This window comes from Eretmochelys imbricata, chromosome 1 (assembly GCF_965152235.1).
Source record: "Eretmochelys imbricata isolate rEreImb1 chromosome 1, rEreImb1.hap1, whole genome shotgun sequence".
NCBI lineage: Eukaryota > Metazoa > Chordata > Testudines > Cheloniidae > Eretmochelys > Eretmochelys imbricata.
The window spans coordinates 113,455,426-113,478,512 of NC_135572.1; the positions used below are offsets into that span (position 1 = coordinate 113,455,426).

Consider the following 23,087-nt stretch of genomic DNA (forward strand, 5'->3'; position numbering starts at 1 on the left):
CCATCTACAAGTTTTTGGAAGGTGGTGGGTGCATTCCGCAGCCCGAAAGGGAGCACATTAAACTCATACAGCCCGACGTGTGATGAAGGCTGACCTTTCCTTGGCAGATTCATCTAGCGGTACCTGCCAGTACTCCTTGGTTAAGTCCAAGGTAGAGATGAACTGGGCCCATCCCAGTTTCTTCAATAGTTCATCTGTGCGTGGCATTGGATAGTTGTCTGGGTGAGTTACAGCATTTAGCTTACGGTAGTCCACGCAAAAATGTATCTCCCCATCTGGTTTGGGAGCTAGAACCACTGGAAATGCCCATGCCTTGCAGGAGGGGCAGATTACACCCATCTGTAGCATATCCTGGATCTCCTGTTCTATAGCAGTTTTAGCTTGAGGAGACACCCGGTAAGGTTGGGCTCTATTTGGGTGAGCATTACCTGTGTCAATGGAGTGGTATGCCCATTCAGTCAGTCCTGCTGTGGCTGAGAATGTCGGCACATAGCTAGTGCACAGCTCCTGGATCGGCTGTCGCTGCATACACCCAAGGGTCATGGAGAGGTTCACCTCTTCCACGCCACCATCACTTTTTCCTTCGTAGTAGACACCTTCAGGCCACTTAGCATCATCTTCTCCCTGGGCTGTAAACTGACAAACAGTTCTCTGAAATAAATTAATTCTCTGGAATAAAAGGGCTTTAGAGAATTAATATAGTACACCTTAGGCTTTTGGTTGGAGGTGGGGAAGGCTATGAGATAATTAACAGCTCCCAAGCGCTCTTGGACCATGAATGGCCCTTCCGACTACGCTTCCATTTCATGGGCCTGGAGCGCCTTTAAGACCATGACCTGGTCCCCTACTTTGAAGGAACGCTCTCTGGCATGTTTATCATACCAGGCTTTTTGCTCTTTTTGAGCATCCTTTAGGTTTTCTTTAGCAAGGGCTAAAGAGGTTTGGAGGGTGGTTTGTAGGTTGGTTACAAAGTCCAGAATGTTAGTTCCTGGAGAAGGTGTAAACCCCTCCTATTGCTGCTTCACCAACTGTAATGGTCCCTTAACCTCGTGGCCATATACAAGTTCAAATGGTGAAAACCCTAAACTGGGATGTGGTACAGCTCTGTAGGCAAAGAGCAACTGCTGCAACACTAGGTCCCAATCATTGGAGTGCTCATTTACGAATTTATGTATCGTGGCCCCAAAGTTCCATTAAATTTCTCCACCAGGCCATTTGTTTGATGATGGTAAGGGGTGGCAAAATCCATGAAAGTCAGTATGTACTGCTTTCCTCTGGGTGTCTTTTTCGGAAAAGGACCCAGAATATCCACAGCTACTCGCTGAAATGGAACCTCAACGATGGGGAGTGGCTGGAGAGGGGCTTTGACCTGGTCTTGGGGTTTTCCAACTCTTTGGCACACGTCACAAGTCCGGATATAGGTAGAAACATTCTTGCCCATTTCCTCCCAGTGGAACGACTTTCCCAAATGTTTTTTTGGTACTGTTCACCTCAGCATGGCCACTAGGATGATCAGGGGCTAAGCTTAATAGCTTTACCCGGTATTTAGCTGGATCTACCAACTGTTTCTGGGGATACCAGTGTTCCTGGTGTTCACCAGAAAGCGTTTCCTTGTATAAAAGTTCTCTTTTTACAACAAACCTGGATTGATTGGAAGAGCTGAGAGGCGGTGGGTTGCTCTGTGCCGCCGTCTAAGCTCTCTGGAGGCTTTCATTTGCTTCCTGTTCGGTCTGGAACTGTTCCCTTGATGCTGGAGACATCAGTTCCTCATTGGATTGTGGACCTGGGCTTGGTCCCTCTGGAAGCGATGCAGGTGATGGGGCTATTTCCGTTGACTGTGAACTGCTTTTTGCTGGTGCACTATGTTGGGGTTCAGACCTCAGCTGAGCCTCTTGTGTAAGGTTATCTGCTGCTACCGGTGCAGGTTCGGTACAGCCCTCTGGTGTTGGGGTTGCAAGTACTGGATTCAGTGTTGGCAATGGTTCTGGTGCTGGTTGTTCCACCGGTTCCAGTTCTGGGACTGGCTCTGTCTGGGTTTTTGTGACTGGATCCACTATTGCTGTTCAAGCCGTTAGCATGGGGTCCAGTTTTATCACCTCCGACCGGGTCCTGGTAGAAGTTTCCAGAACAGAGCTAGGTGTGACAGCTTGCTTAGCCTGGCTGCAGGTGACCATTCCCACCCTCTTGGCTAGCTTCACATGACTGGCCAAGTCTTCCCCCAACAGCATGGGGATGGGATAATCATCATAGACTGCAAAAGTCCACGTTCCTGACCAGCCCTTGTAGTGGACCGGAAACTTGGCTGTAGGCAAGACAAAAGAGTTTGACTTGAAGGGTTGAATCATCACTTGGACCTCTGGGTCAATTAAATTGGGGTCCACTAAGGAAGCATGGATAGCTGACACTTGTGCTCCGGTGTCCCTTCACGCTGTGACCTTATTCCCGCTCACACTCACAGTTTCCCTCCGCTCTGAGGGTATCTGGGAGGCATCTGGGCCTGAGGACCTTTGGTGTGACCCCGGTGCAATGAACTGTAATCTGTTGGGGTTCTTGGGGCAGTTGGCCTTTACATGCCCGGCTCATTACATTTAAACATTGTCCAGCTGATGGGTCACTGGAGTGAGGTGGGTTGCTGGAGAACGGTGTGGTGGGACAATAGGGAGTCTGGAGTGTTCCTTGGGGTCTAGTTGTGGTCTTGGTCTGCCCCCGGTAGTAGGGTGTGGTCTGAGGTTGTTCCTTTTGGTATACACTCCAACTGAGACCAGGGTTGTTTCTCTCTCCTCCCTCCACCCGTTTAGTTCTGGTTTGTCCCACCTTTTTGGCGGTCTGGGACTGTTACCCTTCTAATGGGAGGTCCTGAACTGTTTGCTGAACCTCTGGAGGGAGGTCAGAAGATTGCAACCATGACGAACGTCTCAGAGCGATGGCAGAGGCCATGCCATGAGCTGCAGAATCTGCTGCATCCAGACCAGCCTGCAGAGCTGCTCTGGCAACCAACTTGCCCTCCTCGATCAATATGTGGAAATCCTGTTTTGCATCATCTGGGAGCTTGTCCTTGAACTTTAAAATTGTATCCCACATGAAAAATTGTATCACCACAACAAAACTTTCCCACTTGTAATACCAAGTTGTAACCTACCTGTGGAATAAAGCTTCCTTGCAAATAAGTCCAACTTCTTGGCCTCTTGGTTCTTCAGGGTTGATTACTGGTGTCCCTGTCTCTCACTTTCATTGGCTGCCAAAACTACCAGGGAGCCCTGTGGGGGATGTGATATAGATGTTCAAACCGCTGAGAGGGGATATATTACTTCCTCTCCACCCTTTTTGCAGTAGGCAGCAGGGGAACTGGGGTCTGCCAAAGAACCTAGTTGGGCTCTAAAATAATCTCATTAATAGGCAGAGCTACACTAGCCAGATCCACCAATGTCAAGATGTCCACAAGCCTCCTCTGGGTGGATGTCCAGGGCCAAAGTCATCATCTTCAACTCCTGATGTGTCCTGAAATCATCAGGAGTCAGAGAAATAGGGTCTGCCAAAATTGCCTCAGCAGGGAATAAGGAAGAGGATGCCATTGGTTCTGGGGCTGGTCTAGTTCCCATTCTTCTCAGGCTTGCCTGTGAGAAGAGCCCTGAATCTAATCAGTGCTGGGCTTGGTACTGACGCAAGGTGTTTGCAGCTTCAGTGCTCCTGACAGCCTGTAGGCAGAGCCAGCCAGGGGTGAAAGTAAAATGCAGAACTTACCGGTATGGGGTAGGGACCCGGCAGAGCTGCTGATCATGGGTACAAAAGGGGCAGCGACATTAAAGCAGCGCTTTAAAGTCAGCAGTCCAGGCCGGCACTGGCAGCTACCTTTTACCGGTACACCGTACCAGCCCGTACCGCCTTACTTTCAACCCTGGAGCCAGCTGAAGGGGATGTGAGGACACTCTTAATTGAGGGGGAAACCTCCACAGGTTCTAAAAGGGCCAGTGGTATGATCTCAATCCCCAACTATGTGTGGCCCAAGGGTCCCCTCAGTATGCCCCCCGTTGATATTGTGCTGAAACCAAGGTGGACAAGTAGTATGCTCCTGATGGTGAAAATGGCTAGGCTGGGACACATGGGAACCCACTTCAAAATCTGACAAAGAAGAATCCTCTTCTTGTGAGCATTATGGTTCTGTACCCATCAGTACCGGTGAGGCAGGTTCAGACTCTGAAGAAAGGGGAACAGGAGAGCTCATCTGCAGCTTTTTACTAGACAGGACCATCTTCATTGCTACAGTAACAGCCAAATCTGCTGGACGTGCATGGTGTGGAGGTGAAGCCGCCAATTTTGGTTCCTTGGGCGCTGGTGCTGGGCAAGACTCCTAAACTGCCAGTGATGGCGCTACTGAGAGGTTCAATAACTCTCTTGCAGCCTCAGTTGCCTCAGGATCAGATGGTATCAGGAAAGTGCTCTGCTGTACCGGGGTGTGAGGCGATCCTGATGATGGTACTTCAGAAGTTGGTCTCAACAGGCCCATATTAGTCTTTGGAATCAACAAACTCCCCTGCTTGGTGATATGCTCTGGAGAGTGCCTCCTCTTTGAGCTCACTCCCGAGTCCTTAGATGAACTCAGCGTCTTTGCCTCCCTTGATGGCCCTGGTACCAGTCCATTTTATGATGCCAGCAACACCAATCTGCCTCTCAGTACCAGTAATGCTGGAGGTGCACTACTAACTAACACATATGGTTCGGATGGAGGATGGAGTGCCGATTAATTTAAGTCTGGCTGCCCTGTTTTTCTTGGAGCAGGACTTAAAGCCCTTACAGATGCTACATCTGTCACTTATGTTAGCCTCCCCAAGCACTTAGGCAGGTGGGGTGAGGGTCACTTTTAAGCATTGCCTTACCACAAAAATGGCAGGGCTTGAAACCCAAAGAGTGTAGCACATCTCCAGAATCAGGGCAGGTACACAGATTGGGCACTGGAGCCACAAAAACATTCTTTTAAATGACACTAAACTGAACTAACTATATAGATTCTAAAACCGGCACTATTTATACAGTAGACAAAAAGATTTGCAGAGGCAAGGATGGAAGCTTCGACAACCATCACAAGCAGTAGGAAGGAACTGAAGGGGGTCAGGGTGGGTGGCTCCACCCTTTATGCCTGTGTGCAGTGCGCAAGGCAGCAGAAGGTGCTCATGCCGCCCGCACCAGGTACCGCTAAGGGAAAACCTCTCTTGACAACTGTGCACTGAAGCGCACACACGCACCTATAGAGAAATGGACGTGGGCAATCACTTGAACTATGATTTTTCTACTAAATAAACATTTTGCTTATTTTTACACCAACCAGGTGTCTGATGAGCAAACTGAGCCCCACAGAGAACTGATAACTGGGCTTCCAATGTGTTCCAAAGAGAACTGATGACTGGGGGCAGGTTTCACGCCTTTGGGAGCGACAAGCCAGAGCAGAAAAGCCCAGGTGTCTGATAGTGAAGAACTTGGGGAGATGGATTTGGGGAACTCTGAACTGGAGCAAGTTGTTGAGGTTACCATGCACGGAGTAACTAGGCTGCTAGAAGCCAGGGCTGAGACACTTTATTCATGTAGGCTGGCTACTGGTGTCAGAACTCAGAGCCATAGCATTAAGGCACCCAAAGTTACAAGTCAGGTGGTGACAGAACCCCAGCCAGGGTGTTCCCCAAAATGTCACACACGTGTAATGAACTTTTAAAATACATATGTAAAGCTAGTGATACTGAAGACAAATCAACTCTCACTGGTCAAAACCAAATGGAAGTCACCCCACTGCTGATGAAGAAGGGATTATCTGCTGCCACTAAAAAGGCCTAGAAGAGAACTCATGTGATACAAAATGGGGAGGTATCGGCAAGGACTGATTACTGCATTGTAGCTACAACTTGGGCAAGATGTAAAGAGATCACAGTTGCTAATAAAAGATGCTAAACTCCCTTTATTGACAGTAATATAATTTCTTTCAGAACTGAGTGTTCTACCCCCAGCAAAATTTCAATTAAAGATAATTCACTAAAATAATATTAACTACCAACCCAGGAAAGATAATTTAGCACTAGGGCGAGCTTCCATAATACTTAAAAGTGGAATAATAAAGGCCCAGGCATGTCAAATGAAAGATGTAGCGTTTTCTTCAGCAGAATGAACACAGGCCATTTCCTTGTCTTAGAACACCATGCTGCAATAAAAATGCTGTAGACCATTGCATACTGAAAGCTTGTCAGTTCCTTATATAAACACCAGCTACCTCAGAAGAAAACACTTTGAAATGTAAGTATCACATTTGTCACAAAAGGCATAAGGGTTTTCAATGTGTGTTTAAGACGCTTACAAGGATTAATAGATTTCTCCATAGCTACTGTACCATATGGGGTTACATGTTTATTGCCCTGTTCATTACAACCATCACCATGTAACAAAAACAAACAGAAAATTCTAAAATAACTGACTGATCCCAAAAGGGATTGAAATAAATGAAAATAGTCCTATGCAGTGACTATATTGCACACCACTACTTTATCTTTGTTACTGTCAAGTGTCTCACTATGAGAAAAAAACTAATTTGTTGATATAGATAATTGTATTGCTTCTACATGGGCACGAAGGATAAATCCTGGTCTGCAAATTATGTCCAAGGATCTTCTATATAATGGACATTGTTGAGGGGGAGAAGAGACAAACACATGATAGCTATTCCATAGATTGGAATCTATGAAATAGTATAAAATGATTTCAGGAATGAGTTGTGGATTTGAGGATAAAGTTTTTAACCAGGTAAAAAGAAGGGTATATGTGACAGGGTGTGCATACCCCGCACTATACAAGAAAGGGTTAACCCCACATTACGGGCATTGTTGAGGGGGAGAAGAGACAAACACATGATAGCTATTCCATAGATTGGAATCTATGAAATAGTATAAAATGATTTCAGGAATGAGTTGTGGATTTGAGGATAAAGTTTTTAACCAGGTAAAAAGAAGGGTATATGTGACAGGGTGTGCATACCCCGCACTATACAAGAAAGGGTTAACCCCACATTATGGGCGGCGGAAGTCCCACCCCTCAGACCCTGCTGGGTATTCTCCAATTGCTGGCTCAGTATAAAAGGGAGCAGACCAGCTCATTCTAGGCTGACTGCCAAGGAGGGAGGACACTTGGTGGAGGCTCCAGCCCAGGAATCACTTCAGCACCTGACTGCAGGAACCAGTGATCTCGAGGACCAGACTGGAGACTTGTGGCCTACGGCCGGCCAACCAGAGTTGGAATCCTGGGGAGCTACCTGCACCAAGGAGCTCGGAGACCCTGATGGAGTACAGACCCCGGCTTCAGGAGACACAGTAGGAAGTTGACCAGGGAGGAGGTGTGACTGGTATTTCCCACCCAAGGAAGGTCAGAGTGTTGCAGTAGGAGCCCCACTTACTGGGTGGTGACCATACTTGCCATTGACAGGGCCCTGGACTGGGAGCTGGTGGAGCCGGGAGGGCCCAGGTCCCCCTACCCCAGCTTTCACCCCCCCTATGTGGTGGCCCCTGACTGCAGCCATTAAGCCCTGCAGCCCTGATCCCAAGGGCAGCCATATTGACTCTGGCCATTAGGCCGTACTGCCTTGTGCCTGAGGGCAGCCATATTGACTCTGGCCATTAGGCCACACAGCACCGAACTCAAGAGTTGCCATATTGATTTTAACCTGTAAACCATGCTCTCTTAAGCATGAGGATAATCTGGTAGACTGTAACCACGGTGCCCCCACGACCCACCCCAAAATGGGGATGGAGAGTGCATACACTACGACAGCATATATCCCAAAACCAGCAGTGGTATTAGGACATATATATATCACAGAGGAGAGAGACAACATTAGTCATACTGTTTGTTCTGTGTTTGCTGACTCAATACTTGCTGTGTAACTGTTCATTCAGCAAAATATCGCTGTGGGGTTTTCTCACTTCCTTTGGGAAAATCTTTTCTTGATTAGGCTGAAAGGAAATCCTCCATGACCTCCAGATCACCTACAACAGCCAGCACCAAGAAGAATGAGTGTGGATACAGGGACTAAATTCAATTAAATTTAGCCAAAAATAAATTCAAACAAAAAACAGCTATGCAGAGGCTGAGGACTTTGATCTCACACTGTACAACCCATTCGTAATCTCTTAAGAAAAGATACAAATTTAGGACTAGAATCACAAAGAAGCTTTTTATCAGTGCTTACAAAAACAATTGTACAGCATATCACTCTTCCAATACTGCTTTTGGGGGTCATAAAACTGCAGATGTATGCATCAATTAAACACGCTCATTTGTAAGTTGGTGTAAAACAAAACCACACAGCCTCTCTGAAATAATCTACAGGATTTTGTTTCTCTGTTTTAAATTCGCTAGCCTAAAAAACTTGAGTCAACATCACATACAGTCTTGCACTTGTTTGTCTCTTTATTAACATTATTTTTCTCAATTATGACAGATTTGTTAAGCACAACTCTTATACCATACATGAAAACAAAGGGAAAGGAACCTAGGACACCCATGGGAAAAAATGGGGGTTGCTAAGCACCCACCAGCAACCCCATATCAGTGCCTTCCTATCTCCTCAGCGCCTCCCACCAGCTGAATTCAGCTGTTCCGCAGCATGCAGGAGGTGCCGGAGGGAGGAGCGAGGGCCTGGCACACTCAGGGGAGGGAGCGGGAAGAGGCGGGGCAGAGGCAGAACTGAGGCAGGAAGAGGCAGGGTGGGGGTGGGGCCCTGGGGGAAGGGATGGAGATCAGTTAGGACCTGGGGCGGAGCCAGGGGGAGCACCTCCTGGCACATGAGAAATTCGGCGCATATGCCTGGCATCCCAGAATGGAAAAGGATGAGAACCATTGGATTAGACATTTTCAAAATATAGGATAAAATTTTCAAATGTGCCTAAGTTACACTTTGAAAAATGACTTAGGCATTTAGAAGATGAAGTCCTATTGACTTTGTATAAGAGTTCAGCTGTGCTGCCTAAGTCACTTTTGAGACTAGGACTTAGACTCCTAAGTAATAGATGCTTTTGAAAAAATTATCCATATACTACAAGGCATAAAACATGTGAAAACCAGCCAAGTTTTCACTGCTGCTGGAACCTAGCTTTTTCATTTCTTGGATAACTGATTTTAACTCTGCAAGCTTACTGTCATATTAAGACAGTTTTTTGCATGTATTGCTATGATGATGGAATATTAGGTTGCTATTGAACTATCAAAACTAACAAAGCAAGGAGTGAAAGTATCACTACCAACAGCACAGTGAATGTCAGATAATGTACTGCAAGTTTGAAAAAGAAATTCAAATTCGCTTTGTTTTAAGCATCTTCTTTAGCAAAGCATTAAAGATCAGTCAATACAAATTATAGGACTAAACTTATTCTACAAACGACATCTTCTGACATTACTGTGAAGCAAAAAAATGTTGGAAACATTGTGTGACACTATATATGCTTTGAATACAAAGTGTAACGTTTTGAGAAACACAGTTATGAGCTGTTGATTTTTTTACAATGCTAATTGAAAGTCAATGAACACTTTTTACCTCTGGTTTGGTGATGGTAAAGTGATGGAAGTCTTTGCTGGGAGAAGGAGCCTGACTGTGGATCTCCTGAAGTTTATCCTGCAGGAGGGAAGTCATGCTGGCTTTCTCTCCTTGCCTGGACTGCAAGACAGATCACAGCCTCACTGGATTGTTTCTATGGACTCTGTGCAATGACTGGTTGAACTCAGCTCTTTCTAAATTGTTTATAATAACAAGCATAATCAGCATCCACATTCCTGAGGCCAGCCTACTTGAGGGGAGGGCTAAGTGCTGGGGAAATCTCTCTTCAGGAGTACTATGTTCACAGCATTGACTATTACTCATGAGCTGTCAAAAAGTCATTAGAGTGCTCTGTTAGAAATGAAAGTTAAATAATTGCACAGTCAATGTCCACCCTTCGCAGCACAGGTTAGTTTGTATCCATGGCAAGCTTTTTTGCTGTTGAGGACCAGAACTAATCCCACAGAACATTCACATATAGGAGAGAGAGAAAATAAGTCTTTGAAGTTAGTAAAAGGAAAATAATTGGGAGAGGAAGCTGGTTCTAAGCCTGATATCAATATCACATGATGAGGTTTGTATCCAGAGAACTAAGTCCCTGATCCTGCAACTGGATCTATGTGAGTACTGAGATCTGCCCACCCAGATCCACTTGCAGGATCACAGCCTTAATCACCTACTGCTGATACACGTGGAACTTTCTGCCTATGGAAAGCGGTTTGGAGCAGGAACCATCATTCACTTCATTTTTAACCTGCTAATAGAAAGGTAGGTGTAGTAGAATCTACTACCTGAAGCTTAATGATGTGAGCTGAGAGTGGCAGCCAGAAGGTGCCAGTTGTGGCTCCCTGATTCAGGGCTGTCCAGCCTGTCATAAATTCTCTTTATGCCAGCATAGGACTGGGCATGAAAGACCTCAGCTCCGCTATGTTTTTTCTCCCCCTTCCCCTCCTCCCCCAACAGGTCACAATCCTGATCTGGCATACTCTGAGGAGATTCCCCCTACATAGAGTGAATTCTCTGCTGGGAGTGTACAAGGTGACCATGTTGAATCAAAGAATCTGGCCCCAAAAGTCTACATGGGATCAGATACTTATATGTAAAGCTTTAAATATAAGTTTTCAAATTCCTAGGGTTTTTCTTCTAATATATTTTGTGTAGTTCAATGCCTTTTTAATTTTGCAATAATGCATTTTATAGAGTCATCAAACATGCATTAATATAAAATTAAAAGTTACTCTTATTACATTATGACTCCAGCAACACATTTTGAGCCAGATGCTTGGGAATGTGGCTGTAAGGCATGGTGTCTCCTAAGCCATGGTAAGAACCTTTGTGTGCTCAATGCGGGAGCACATCCTTAAATTTTTATCATAAAAAGCTTATTCATAATTTGGTCTACCTGAATTTTTTTCTCTAGATTATAATTTTAGCAGGATAAAATTACTTGGTGTTCAACAATTTAACTCATTTGTGACATGTTCCTTTTTACACCCATACGTTTCACCCCGGGGAGTCCCATTTTCACTTGTGAAGTTTAAAATAGCAGTAGAGGAATGGCCAACCACCTTCCTGTTGTCTAAGAGCAAGTCCCTCATAAAGGCCTGTTTTAATGAATTACCATTTATACAAAGTTGCTGGGTGTGTGCAAATCACTTTTAATTGCTCACTTACTGCCCTAATTTCTAGGAGGCCAATATAAATCTAACTGGGTTCCAGAGAATCCATCTCCATGGCCTACTCTAGGACGCACACACCTCTATAATTCTATGCATGGCCCCGTTAAAACTCTTCTATGACACTTTTCTATGCTTCTGCATGCTTGGCTTCAATGCCTTTTTCCATAGCTTTTGTGTAGTTCACCAGACATTGCATTTCCTTAGGAAATGTCTGCCTTGCAGTCAGAGCAGAATGACTGAGTTATTTGAAAACAACTGATACAGTGCTTCTCTTTTAAATACTCATTTTGCCTCAGAGTTTTATGCTGAAGGCTGGACTCTCAGCTAGAGAGTAAATCAGTGCACCTCCATTGAAGTCTAGTTTAGCACTATTCTGTCAGAAAGTGGCTGGTTGTAAACACTGACTGACTAAACAGGGCATACATCTAGCAGGACTGATGCAACTAATAATAATCAGGTGACATCTAAGATTCATTACAAGAAGCACTGTTACAGCTACATAGCCCACAAGAGGCTGGATTCATGTACATATCAGTGGTAATTCAGGAGGGATGGGTGGGTACAATATTCCCCAGCTTCTAAACATTAGTGGATGAAAAATGAAATAAATTGGAATTTACCATCCCTTGTGAGGGGACTAGCATCACTGCTCTTCCAATTTGAGCATTAGTATAAAATGAATCCCGGTAAGGTATATGCCATATCCCTACGCTCGATTTACAATTTATCTGCTCTGTCTACTCTCTGCCTGGGTCTTGGAGCTTCTCCAGCAGTTCTCATTTCTACGAACTAGAATGCCATTACTTTTAAGACTGTACATTTTTGATGAGGCAAGACGAGCATTATTGGCTAGCATCAACACGTAAACAATACGCAAGCCAACAGCTGTACAGTTTCTCATGTTCGGTGCACAAAACTTTCTCTCTCCCAAGGCAACCTGGATAATAGACAAATCTAACACGTCTGTTCACAGCTTATTTATAGAGCTAATTCCTAATACCCTCTTCAAAAGGAATAAAAACAAAAAGGAGTAACATATCTCCATCAGACAAGTTTTAATACTCCACTCCATTTAGAAGATAGAATAGGGCCTGGCAAACCCTGCACTCAAGGATTAGTGCTAGATCAACCCCTTCTGTTTTATTTGGAGGTTTGGGTTCTACAGGTGTGGCACTGAGGATAAAATTCAGGACCTGCAGGAAAAAATGGCTTACCTACAGTAACTTACCTACCTACAGTAACTGTTGTTCTTCAAGATGTGTTGTGCACCTATACATCCATGGCAGGTATATGTGCTCCCAATGCACTTGAGTTGGAGACTTTCGCCAGTGTAGTAGTTGGGAATGGCTGCTTATGGGATGTGGCTCCTTTAAGAAACCAGGAAGTGGAGCCTGGAGGATGAGGAGCCCCAGGTGGACCTGAAGAAACATAGAGAGGGGCTGCCCATAAGACTCCTGGAAAAAAAGTTAGTTCTTGTTTGCATTTAAACCTGAGTAGTCTTCACTGTGGTATTCCAATAACTTGGCAACAAGATGTGGGACCCAGGGGTGGCCCCGGCTACCAGGCAATTCCCAGTCTCTGTGACCACACCTACCCCATTCCTGGTGCTACCAGGAGACCCATGCTTGCCATGGACCAGGTGAACTGTAGCATTAGATATGTACTTGAAGGCAGATGGTCTGGAAGTGGCGCCTGAAGCTCACCAGCACGCACTTCTATTCCAGGTGCCGAAGGCTTTTGGATTTTCTCCACTCTGGAGACGAACATATTGTATCAGGAGGCAGTGAGAGGGCACTAGCAGCCCACTTTCACCTACACCCAATGCAATGGTCGAACGCATTAAGTTTCAGCAGCAAGGTAACTCCCTGGGGAGTCAGTCCAGCAATTTGCAGCCAGCCTCCGGGAACTGGCAGATCTGTGCAAATTTGCACCCCTAACTGATCAGATGATTCAGGATCAATTTATGGAGAAGATTCCATCCCCACATTTGCAGGATTGCCTCCTAATGGACCAGATTCCCTGACAGTACAGGGTGGTGGAGATTGGCTGTCAATTTGTATTTGCAACTCAAGAGGTTTAGACCCTTTCCCAGACCCAGACCTCTCCAGGTTCTTCTTCAGGATCCTCATTCACACCATACATCACTGAAGCCACCCTGGTACAGCATATTGACAGAGGGTCAGGTAACCGTGTGGGTGAATGAGGAGAATTGCTCTAATCATTGGCGGACGCAGGAGCAGAGTGCTGACACGGCTCCTTGCTGCAGCAAGTGTTGCCGAGCCCAGCACTGTCAGGGGCTCCGGGAGTGTCCAGCTGAGGGACAAATGTGCTGCCGATGTGGAAAACGTAACCATTTTGCCAGATGGTGTCGCTCTGCCCCAGCCGTCACTTATATGGATGACCAAGAGATGGAGGAAGATACCATCCCTGAGGGGATCCACTTGGTTACACGGGCCTGAGAGAGTTTTAAAATTTGCCCTTGCCATTTAGCAGGTGTGGAGATACTGCTGCTGGTGGACACTGGACATGAGTGTCACTAGTAAACTACACCCACGTACACCCATGTACTATAGATATTTCGCCTGTTTCACCTTGTGGCCAGCACAGTCCACACTATCCAGATATGGCAATGTGAAAATCACTTTGTTGAGGATGGTGGATCTCCCCGTGATGTATCATCAATGAGAAAAGGGAATGTTCCCACTTTATGTGGCCAGTTCTGGAGCCAACATTCTCAGGCTGGATCTGTTCCAGGCACTGGACTTTAAAGTATTAAACACACAAATCTAACACGTCTGTTCACAGCTTATTTATAGAGCTAATTCCTAATACCCTCTTCAAAAGGAATAAAAACAAAAAGGAGTAACATATCTCCATCAGACAAGTTTTAATACTCCACTCCATTTAGAAGATAGAATAGGGCCAGGCAAACCCTGCACTCAAGGATTAGTGCTAGATCAACCCCTTCTGTTTTATTTGGAGGTTTGGGTTCTACAGGTGTGGCACTGAGGATAAAATTCAGGACCTGCAGGAAAAAATGGCTTACCTACAGTAACTTACCTACCTACAGTAACTGTTGTTCTTCAAGATGTGTTGTGCACCTAAACAGAAATCCACCTTGTGGGGAATGATTGGAGAGACGTACTCCATAAGGTCTCCTCTGGTCTCTCTGTTGCCATACCTCTGACTTCGTCCATGGGTGAATCCCCTGTTCATCCCAATTATACAACATTCTGCAGAACTCACTGTAGCCACAGAGGTTTCTCTATTGCTCAAGGAGGACATTATAGAAGCAATTGACTCTTCTCTGTGGGTGTCAAATCTTGTTGTTGTAAAAAAGAAAGAAGTTCTGTAGGGGTCAGGACCCCTACAGTTACAACACTGTGAAATTTCAGATTTTAATATCTGAAATAATGAAATTTACAATTTTTAAAATTCTATGGCCATAAAATTGACCAAAATGGATGGCGAATTTGGTAAGGCCCTAGTTATGTGTGATGCCACAGCTTTAGCTCTCGGTGCTATGCTCTTCTAGATCCACCAGGAGGTCGAACACCTAGTGGCATTTGCCTCCCAAGCTCTCTCCTCAGCTGAGCAGAAATACTCAGCTGGAGAGGAGGAAGCCCTAGCATGCATATGGACATTGAAAGTTGGCATCCTTATTTGTATGGCCACAGTTTCACATTACACACTGTCCACCAGGTGTTAACCACAGTGTGACACCGTTTGGGTCAGGGCATTGACCCCTTCAGATTCATAGTTGGGTTGATCAGCTACAACAGTTCTACTTCTCAGCAGAGTACCATCTGGGTGAGCTCACTCGGGTGTCCTGGGCTTTACCTGACAAATCCACAGTAAGGGAGTTATGAGCTGGGGGAGGAAAACGCCCTGACTGACGTCTCTTTTGTCACCCCCAAATCACTGTTAGAGGCACTGCCTCAAGATGTAGTGTTACAAGGAGCTCTCAAATACTGTCTGGGAGAAGAACACATCTCAGTGAAGTGTAAGTCCTTTTCCCCCTAGAACCAGAGAGGCCCATGAGCTCCGTCTCCGCAAGTTCTTGATGGAAGAGGAAATGACACCCCAGCACACTCTGATTCTGGCCAAGGAGTCAGCCCTGTACAGTGGCCTCCACAGACAGGCAGTGCCCCTCTGAGCATGAGCCACAGAAGCCTAAGGACAAGCCTCACCTCGAGAATAAGACACACTCACATGGGCACAAGAGCAGATTCCTGCAGAGGGCTGCTCATAAGAGACACGATCCCTCCCTAAGCCACACCAGGTCAGGTAAGATGTCACGAACAGATCTCACGGAACTGATACCGAAGGTCCCCCAAAAGCTGGGGGGTAAGGCTAAGAAGCTGCAGGATCCGTCAGTACTGCCGGAGATCTTAGTAACAGGGCACTTAGAGTGCCTGTCTGTGAGTTCTGCTCTAGATACTATATTGACAAAGCTTTCTAGAAAACACTGGATAACTGAAGCAAACAGCTATGGACAGCTCTGGCTTTTGTCATGGGAAGCCAGAAGGAACTGAGAAGGAGGCACCAGACATACCCCTTTCATGGCCTCGTCTCAATGCATGAGGAGAGTAGGGGTGCATGTGCGGCCGAGCAATTCTGCTGGCAAAAGTCTGTTATGAGTTCATTGGGAGCACTACAGTATACGCATATACGCCTACAGTATATGTGCAGAATCACTCGAAGGAGAAAACAAAGACACTCCACTACTTAGCTGTAGTAGTATTAATGTGTATTAAGGCTCACCAATAAACCCTCTATAGAAAAATATGAGACTTTCTGAATAAAGACAATTTTTCTTTTAATATTACAGACAAGTAACTACTAACATTTTTTAGACTATTGTCTTCACTCATCATGATAAGGTAGACTTCATGTTTTGGCTCCTGCTTTTGAGTGACCAGCCACTAGAGGGAGACTATCACAGTTTTGAACAGTTCTGACTTTCCATGTTGCAGAATGGGTGGCATAAACATGCACACTAGCTAGCGCATTATACGTTCCTTTTGTTATCCACGTTATGTTAACAGAGAAAGCAGGACTAGGTTTCACTATCCTCACAATATCAGACTTGTACCTAAAAGAGAGTCACAGCTTTTTTTGTGCTGAACACAGTGATCTTTTCAAGTAGCCCCCAAAATGACTACTGGGGTTTAATGGCCACAATCAAACAAATACGGATGGTCCAGGAAGAGAAAGGGACTCCTAAAGATGTTGGACTAGAGAGGGAGGATTTTCAGGCTATGACAAGAACCTGTTGCAATTAAATGAAGCCATTTAAAACATTTTTTTGCCGCAGTCTTCACAGACAAGGGCAGCTCCCAAACTGCTACACTAGACAGCTCAGTATGGGAAGGAGGTGAGCAGCCCTCAGTGGTGAAAGAACACGTTAAGGGCTATTTAGAAAAGCTGGACATACACAAGTCCAAGGGACTGGATCTAATGCATCCAAGGGTGCTGAGAGAGTTGGATGATGTGATTGCAGAGCCATTATCTCTGAAAACTGTGGTGATCGGGGGAGGTCCCGAATGAATGAAAAAAGGCAAATATAGTGCCCATCTTTAAAAAAGGGAAGAAAGAGAATCCAGGAAACTACAGACTGGTCAGCCTCATCTCAGTCCCTGGATATAACATAGAGCAGGTCCTCAAGGAATCCATTTTGAAGCACTTGGAGAAGAGGTAGGTGATCAGGAACCGTCAACATGGATTCACCCAGGGCAAGTTATGCCTGACCAACCTGATTGCCTTCTATGATGAGATAACTGGCTCTGTGGATATGGGGAAAGCAGTGGACATGATATATCTTAACGTTAGCAAAGCTTTTGATATGGTCTCCCACAGTATTCTTGTCAGCAAGTTAAAAAAGTATGGATTGGATGAAAGTACTATAAGATAGATAGAAAGCTGGCTAGATCGTCGGGCTCAACGGGTAGTGATCAATGGCTCGATGTCTAGTTGGCAGCCGGTATCAAGTGGTGTGCCCCAGGGGTTGGTCCTGGGGCTGGTTCTGTTCAACATCTTCATGAATTATCTGGATGATGGGGTGGATTGCACCATCAGCAAATCCGTGGATGACACTAAACTGGGGGGAGAGATAGATATGCTGGAGGCTAGGGATAGGGTCCAGAGTGACCTTGACAAATTGAAGGATTGGGCCAAAAGAAATCTGATGAGGTTCAGCAAGGACAAGTGCAGAGTCATTCACTTAGGACGGAAGAATCCTATGCACTGCTACGGGCTGGGGACCGACTGGCTAAGCAGCAGTTCTGCAGAAAGGACCTGGGGATTACAGTGAAGGAGAAGCTGGATATGAGTCAACAGTGTCCCCTTGTTGCCAAGAAGGCTAACAGCATATTGGGCTGCATTAGTAGGAGCATTGCCAGCAGATCAGGGGAAGTGATTATTCCCCTCTATTCAGCACTGGTGAGGCCACATCTGGAGTACTGTGTCCAGTTTTGGGCCCCCCACTACAGAAAGGATGTGGACAAATTGGAGAGAGTCCAGTGGAGGACAATGAAAATGATTAGGGGGCTGAGGCACATGACTTATGAGGAGAGGCTGAGGGTTATTTAGTCTGCAGAAGAGAAGAGTGAGGCAGAATTTGATAGCAGCCTTCAACTACCTGAAGTGAGATTCCAAAGAGGATGGAGCTTGGCTGTTCCCATTGGTGGCAGATGACAGAACAAGGAGCAATGGTCTCAAGTTGCAGTGCGGGAGGTCTAGGTTGGATATTAGGAAAAACTATTTCACTAGAAGGGTAGTGAAGCACTGGAATGGGTTACCTAGGGATGTGGTGGAATTTCCATCCTTAGAGGTTTTTAAGACTTGGCTTGACAAAGCCCTGGCTGGGATGATTTAGTTGGTGTTGGTTCTGCTTTGAGCAGGGGGTTGGACTAGATGACCTCCTGAGGTCTTTTCCAACCCTGATATTCTATGATTCTATATGTCAAGCAAGTGTTTGTTAGAAAAAGCATTTTCTGTTGTAAGATGCAAATTCGTTTTGCTGATCTTGTACCTAGACCATATGTTGAAGTTCAGATAAAAGGCTGGGAAATCTGAGAAAAATTGGCCTCCATTATTTTCTCTTTTTTCCTTTGATTTATAAATTGATTCCCACTCTCTGGGATTATCTTTGTTTTTCACTTCTTTATGAACCCTGTTAATATTTTAAATGATATGAACAAAGGATTTAACCAGGTTTTGTAACTTGCAGTTTTCCTGCATGTTTCAGCTAATAAAGATAGAAGGCTAAACATCATGTGTTAAGCAGTTAAGCAGAAGCCATGAGAAAGGACCCTAAAAAATTCAGCAGTTGTAATGGGCAGGAGGTCAGATTTGGGGGTGAAGAAGAGATGGTGGTACTCTTCCAAGATCCACCATAGAATAGGATCCACTTACATGAGATGCCACGCAAAGTAGTTTGAAAATATGACCATACATGGTCTCTGGTCTTCTTGGGCTTGGCTTCACCTAAGGGAGGTTCGTATACTCCACTGGGCTTCTGTCTTTTTTTGCGGAGAGGGGGTGTGTAGTCAGACACCCAGTGAGGCACACTCCACTGATATCCTGCTGGGCTCTGCTAGGGTCTTTCAATTTGGCTCTGTCTTGATTAGGGGGTGGGAAAAAGTGGCGGTATTCTCCTAAGCCCACTCTCTTGAGGTGACGAAATGAGTTCCTGGCACTCACAATAGAGTGTGCAGATCTTCATATTATAATCCTTTATCTCCATCCCTAGCTGTTTTGATGACCAGTGGAATAGTTAATACTGTAACATCATGAGTACCCAAAGGAATTAACTGAGACCACCTTATCTAAAAATCCAACAAACTTGAATACTGTCAAAGCCCTAACACAGCAGTGTTTACTACCCCTAGAACTACTGACCAGCAGAACCACCCACAAGAATACTTTGTTCCAATTTCCCAGTCCCACAGCTACTCTCTCAAACCACACCCACCTGAAACCCAGCCAGTGGGGAAAAGGAAGCCTCTTACAATATTTTAAATGCCAACATTGTCATCAATTGGTATCAGAGTTAGTGCCTATTAAGATACAGAGGGCAGATTACATCCTTCTGAATTATTGGTAAAGGCTCTGAAAAAGCAGGCAGATATCGAATCAATTAGATTTGAGAACATGAATCAAGTGTATCTCAGCAACCATAACAGGTAGAGATTTACTTTTTTTTTTTTTAATGACAGCTTAAATTCTGCAGAATAGAAAGGCAGCCCCAAACAGACTGGTATGCTGAACCAGCCTGTACCAGCTAAATCCCAGCCTGGACCATGGGTGACTAAATAACATCTACCCCTATGGGTCTCAAACTTTTGTACTGGTGACCCCTTTCACACAGCAAGCATCTGAGTGTGACCCCCCCTTATAAATTAAAAACACTTTTTTTATATTTAACTATTATAGATGCTGGAGGTGAAACGGGGTTTGGGGGTGGAGGCTGACAGTTCATGACCCCCCACGTAATAACTTTGCAACCCCCTGAGGGGTCATGATCCCCAGTTTGAGAACCTCCGATCTACTCCTTGCTGAAGAAAGAAGGGAAGCTGGTGAACCTTGAGAGGTGCGAGCATTCTGCTGAAAAAGATGCCCAAGAAGAAAAGGGGAGGGATAGAGATTGAAGATCAAATAATAATCAGAGATGGAATTTGTATTGTTAGTGTTCTGTTTCTTTCTCCCAGCCCTTTTATGCTTATATGCTCATATACTTGTTTCCAATATTGCAATCCCTAGCAAAAAGCAAAGAATTAACACAAATACAATTTCTGTTTAAACTAAAAGCCACTGTACAAGCCAAGCTTTTTGCCTGTCATACCATCATGACAGCCCACTAGAAGACAAAGGTGTGTGAGGGACAAAACTTGTTGAGATCTAGAGAGGTAAGGAAAGAGAGAAAGCAGATGAGCAACAGCAATACTCTCAACTGCATGTTTTCTGACCTCTCTTCATGAACATTTGCGTTCTTAATCACAATGATATTCCAATGCCACGGGAACCATTTTGTTGTGACAGACATCCCTGGCAGACTAGTTCATTATGGAGTAATGTAGTGAAGATTCCAGCTAGAGCTGAAAACCAGCCTTTCATTCTATAAAGCTGCCTGCAGTGACTCATAAGCGTGAGTATCAACCTCGGGGCAGACTGTTAAGACCCAGGAAACAAAGCCCAAATTGGTTTTGAGATCTATATTTAGATTTTACCCACCAATTATCAAGTGTAAACTCCGTGGGTACTATAACAGCCTAAACATGGAGTCACAGGCAGTACCCTTAGTTACTCTGTCTCACCACCCAGATGATAGATGGTCCCTTACACCAAGAATCACAGCAATATTCAGGTTACTCCCAATCCCAAAGGACTTACCCTAGGTCAATTGCACCTTAGATCTGACACCAAAGACAGCACGTGTTGCCAGTCCTATAATAAACTATTTTATTAAATAGGAAAAGGAAATGAGAGTTATTTACAACGTTAAAGCAGGTAAACATATATGTACAAATGAATTACAATCTTAAGTTTCAAAAAGTAATAGAAGCTTCTTTAATAAGCAAGCTCTAGATGACCTTTAGGGCTAACCCAGGCTCCCACTTCTGCCTAGTAACCCTGCCCTGCAAAGTCCAAGTAGAGATACAAGTTCCGTCTTGTAGGTGTTTTTATTCTTCTCATCCTTTGTGCTCTGAACTGCAGGCTCAGCTAATGGGAGGAATCCACTTGGGTGATTGGAGGGGTGGGAGAGCAAAACAACAAATTTCTTTTGTCCTCTTTATTGTCCCACATTAATCCGTCTGGTGTCGATGGACCTTTCCTGTTGGACAGGACATAACACATGCTGTTGGGAGACTAGCACTGCACAGTAGCTAATGTCTCTCTCCTGTCTGATGATTTGCACTGTCACAGAAGCTCCCAATATAGCCACTCAAATATCTTACAATATGGGAAACAGATAATTGAGATTAATCATAGAATCATAGAACTGGAAGGGACCTCGAGAGGTCATCTAGTCCAGTCCCCTACACTCAAGGCAGGACTAAGTATTATGCCCATTCCTGACAGGTGTTTATCTAACCTGCTCTTAAAAATCTCCAATGATGGAGATTCCACAACCTCCCTAAACAATTTATTCCAATCCTAAACCTCCCTTGCTGCAATTTAAGCCCATTGCTTTTTGTCATATCCTCAGAGGTTATTTTTTGTTCCTCCTCCTTGTAACAACCTTTTACATCCTTGAAAACTGTTATCATGTCCCATCTCAGTCTTCTTTTTTCCAAACTAAACAAACCCAATATTTTCAATCTTCCCTCATAGGTCATGTTTTCTAGACCTTTAATAATTTTTGTTGCTCTTCTCTGGATTCTCTCCAATTTGTCCACATCCTTCCTGAAATGTGCCCAGAACTCGACACAATACTTCAGTTGAGGCCTAATCAGTGTGGAGTAGAGTGGAAGAATTACTTCTTGTGTCTTGCTTACAACACTGCTGCTAATACATCCCAAAAGAATGTTCGCTTTTTTTGCAGCAGTGTTACACTGTTGATTCATACTGAGCTTGTGGTCCACTGTGACCCCCCCCCGATCCCTTTCCGCAGTACTCCTTCCTAGGCAGTGATTTCCCATTTTGTATGTGTGCAACTGATTGTTCCTTCCTAAATGGAGTACTTTGCATTTGTCCTTATTGAATTTCATCCTATTTACTTCAGACCATTTCTCCAGTTTGTTCAGATCATTTTGAATTTTAATCCTATCCTTCAAAGCACTTGCAACCCCTCCCAGCTTGGTATCATCTGCAAACTTTATAAGTGTTCTCTCCATGCCATTAGCTAAATCACTGATGAAGATATTGAACAGAACCAAACCCAGAACTGATCCCTGCGGGACTCCACTCGTTATGCCCTTCCAGCATGACTGTGAACCACTGATAAGTACTCTCTGGGAACAGTTTCCCTAGTTTGTTTATGAGAAGGTCATGTGAGACAGTATCAAAAGCTTTACTGAAGTCAAGATATACCACGTCTACTGCTTCCCCCCTATTCACAAGGCTTGTTAACCTGTCAAAGAAAGCTATCAGGTTGGTTTGACACGATTTGTTATGACAAATCCATGCTGTTACTTATCACCTTATTATCTTCGAGATGTTTGCAAACTGATTGTTTAATTATTTGCTCCATTATCTTTCCGGGTACAGAAGTTAAGCTGACTGTTCTGTAATTCCCCTTGTTGTCTTTATTTCCCTTTTTATAGATTGAACTATATTTGCCCTTTTCCAGTCTTCTGGAATCTCTCCCATCTTCCATGACTTTTCAAAGATAATCGCTAATGGCTCAGATATCTCCTCAGTCAGCTCCTGGGCATAATGACAGGTTTCAGAGTAACAGCCGTGTTAGTCTGTTTTTGCAAAAAGAAAAGGAGTACTTGTGGCACCTTAGAGACTAATCAAGTTATTTGAGCATGAGCTTTCGTGAGCTACAGCTCACTCCATCGGACGCATACCGTGGAAACTGCAGTAGACATTATATACACACAGAGACCATGAAACAATACCCCCTCCCACCCCACTGTCCTGCTGGTAATAGCTTATCTAAAGTGATCATCAAGTTGGGCCATTTCCAGCACAAATCCAGGTTTTCTCACCCTCCACCCCCCCCCACACACAAACTCACTCTCCTGCTGGTAGTAGCCCATCCAAAGAGACCACTCTCTTCACAATGTGCATGATAATCAAGGTGGGCCATTTCCCACACAAATCCAGGTTCTCTCATCCCCTCACCCCCCTCCAAAAACCACACACACAAACTCACTCTCCTGCTGGTAATAGCTCAT

General features: G+C 44.8%; 1 pseudogene across 1 annotated transcript in view; it reads right to left on the reverse strand.

Annotated features, from left to right (window-relative positions):
* The window catches only part of LOC144260308 (uncharacterized), a 35,538-nt pseudogene that overhangs the window by 8,588 nt on the left and 3,863 nt on the right, over positions 1–23,087 (reverse strand). The window contains exons 3-9 of the transcript XR_013345013.1: positions 20,635–20,698; positions 12,474–12,659; positions 9,563–9,682; positions 7,903–8,015; positions 5,189–5,240; positions 2,875–3,060; positions 429–540 (exon numbers count right to left, since the gene is read on the reverse strand). The product of XR_013345013.1 is annotated as an uncharacterized LOC144260308 (transcript). The remainder of the gene's footprint in view (positions 1–428; positions 541–2,874; positions 3,061–5,188; positions 5,241–7,902; positions 8,016–9,562; positions 9,683–12,473; positions 12,660–20,634; positions 20,699–23,087) is intronic.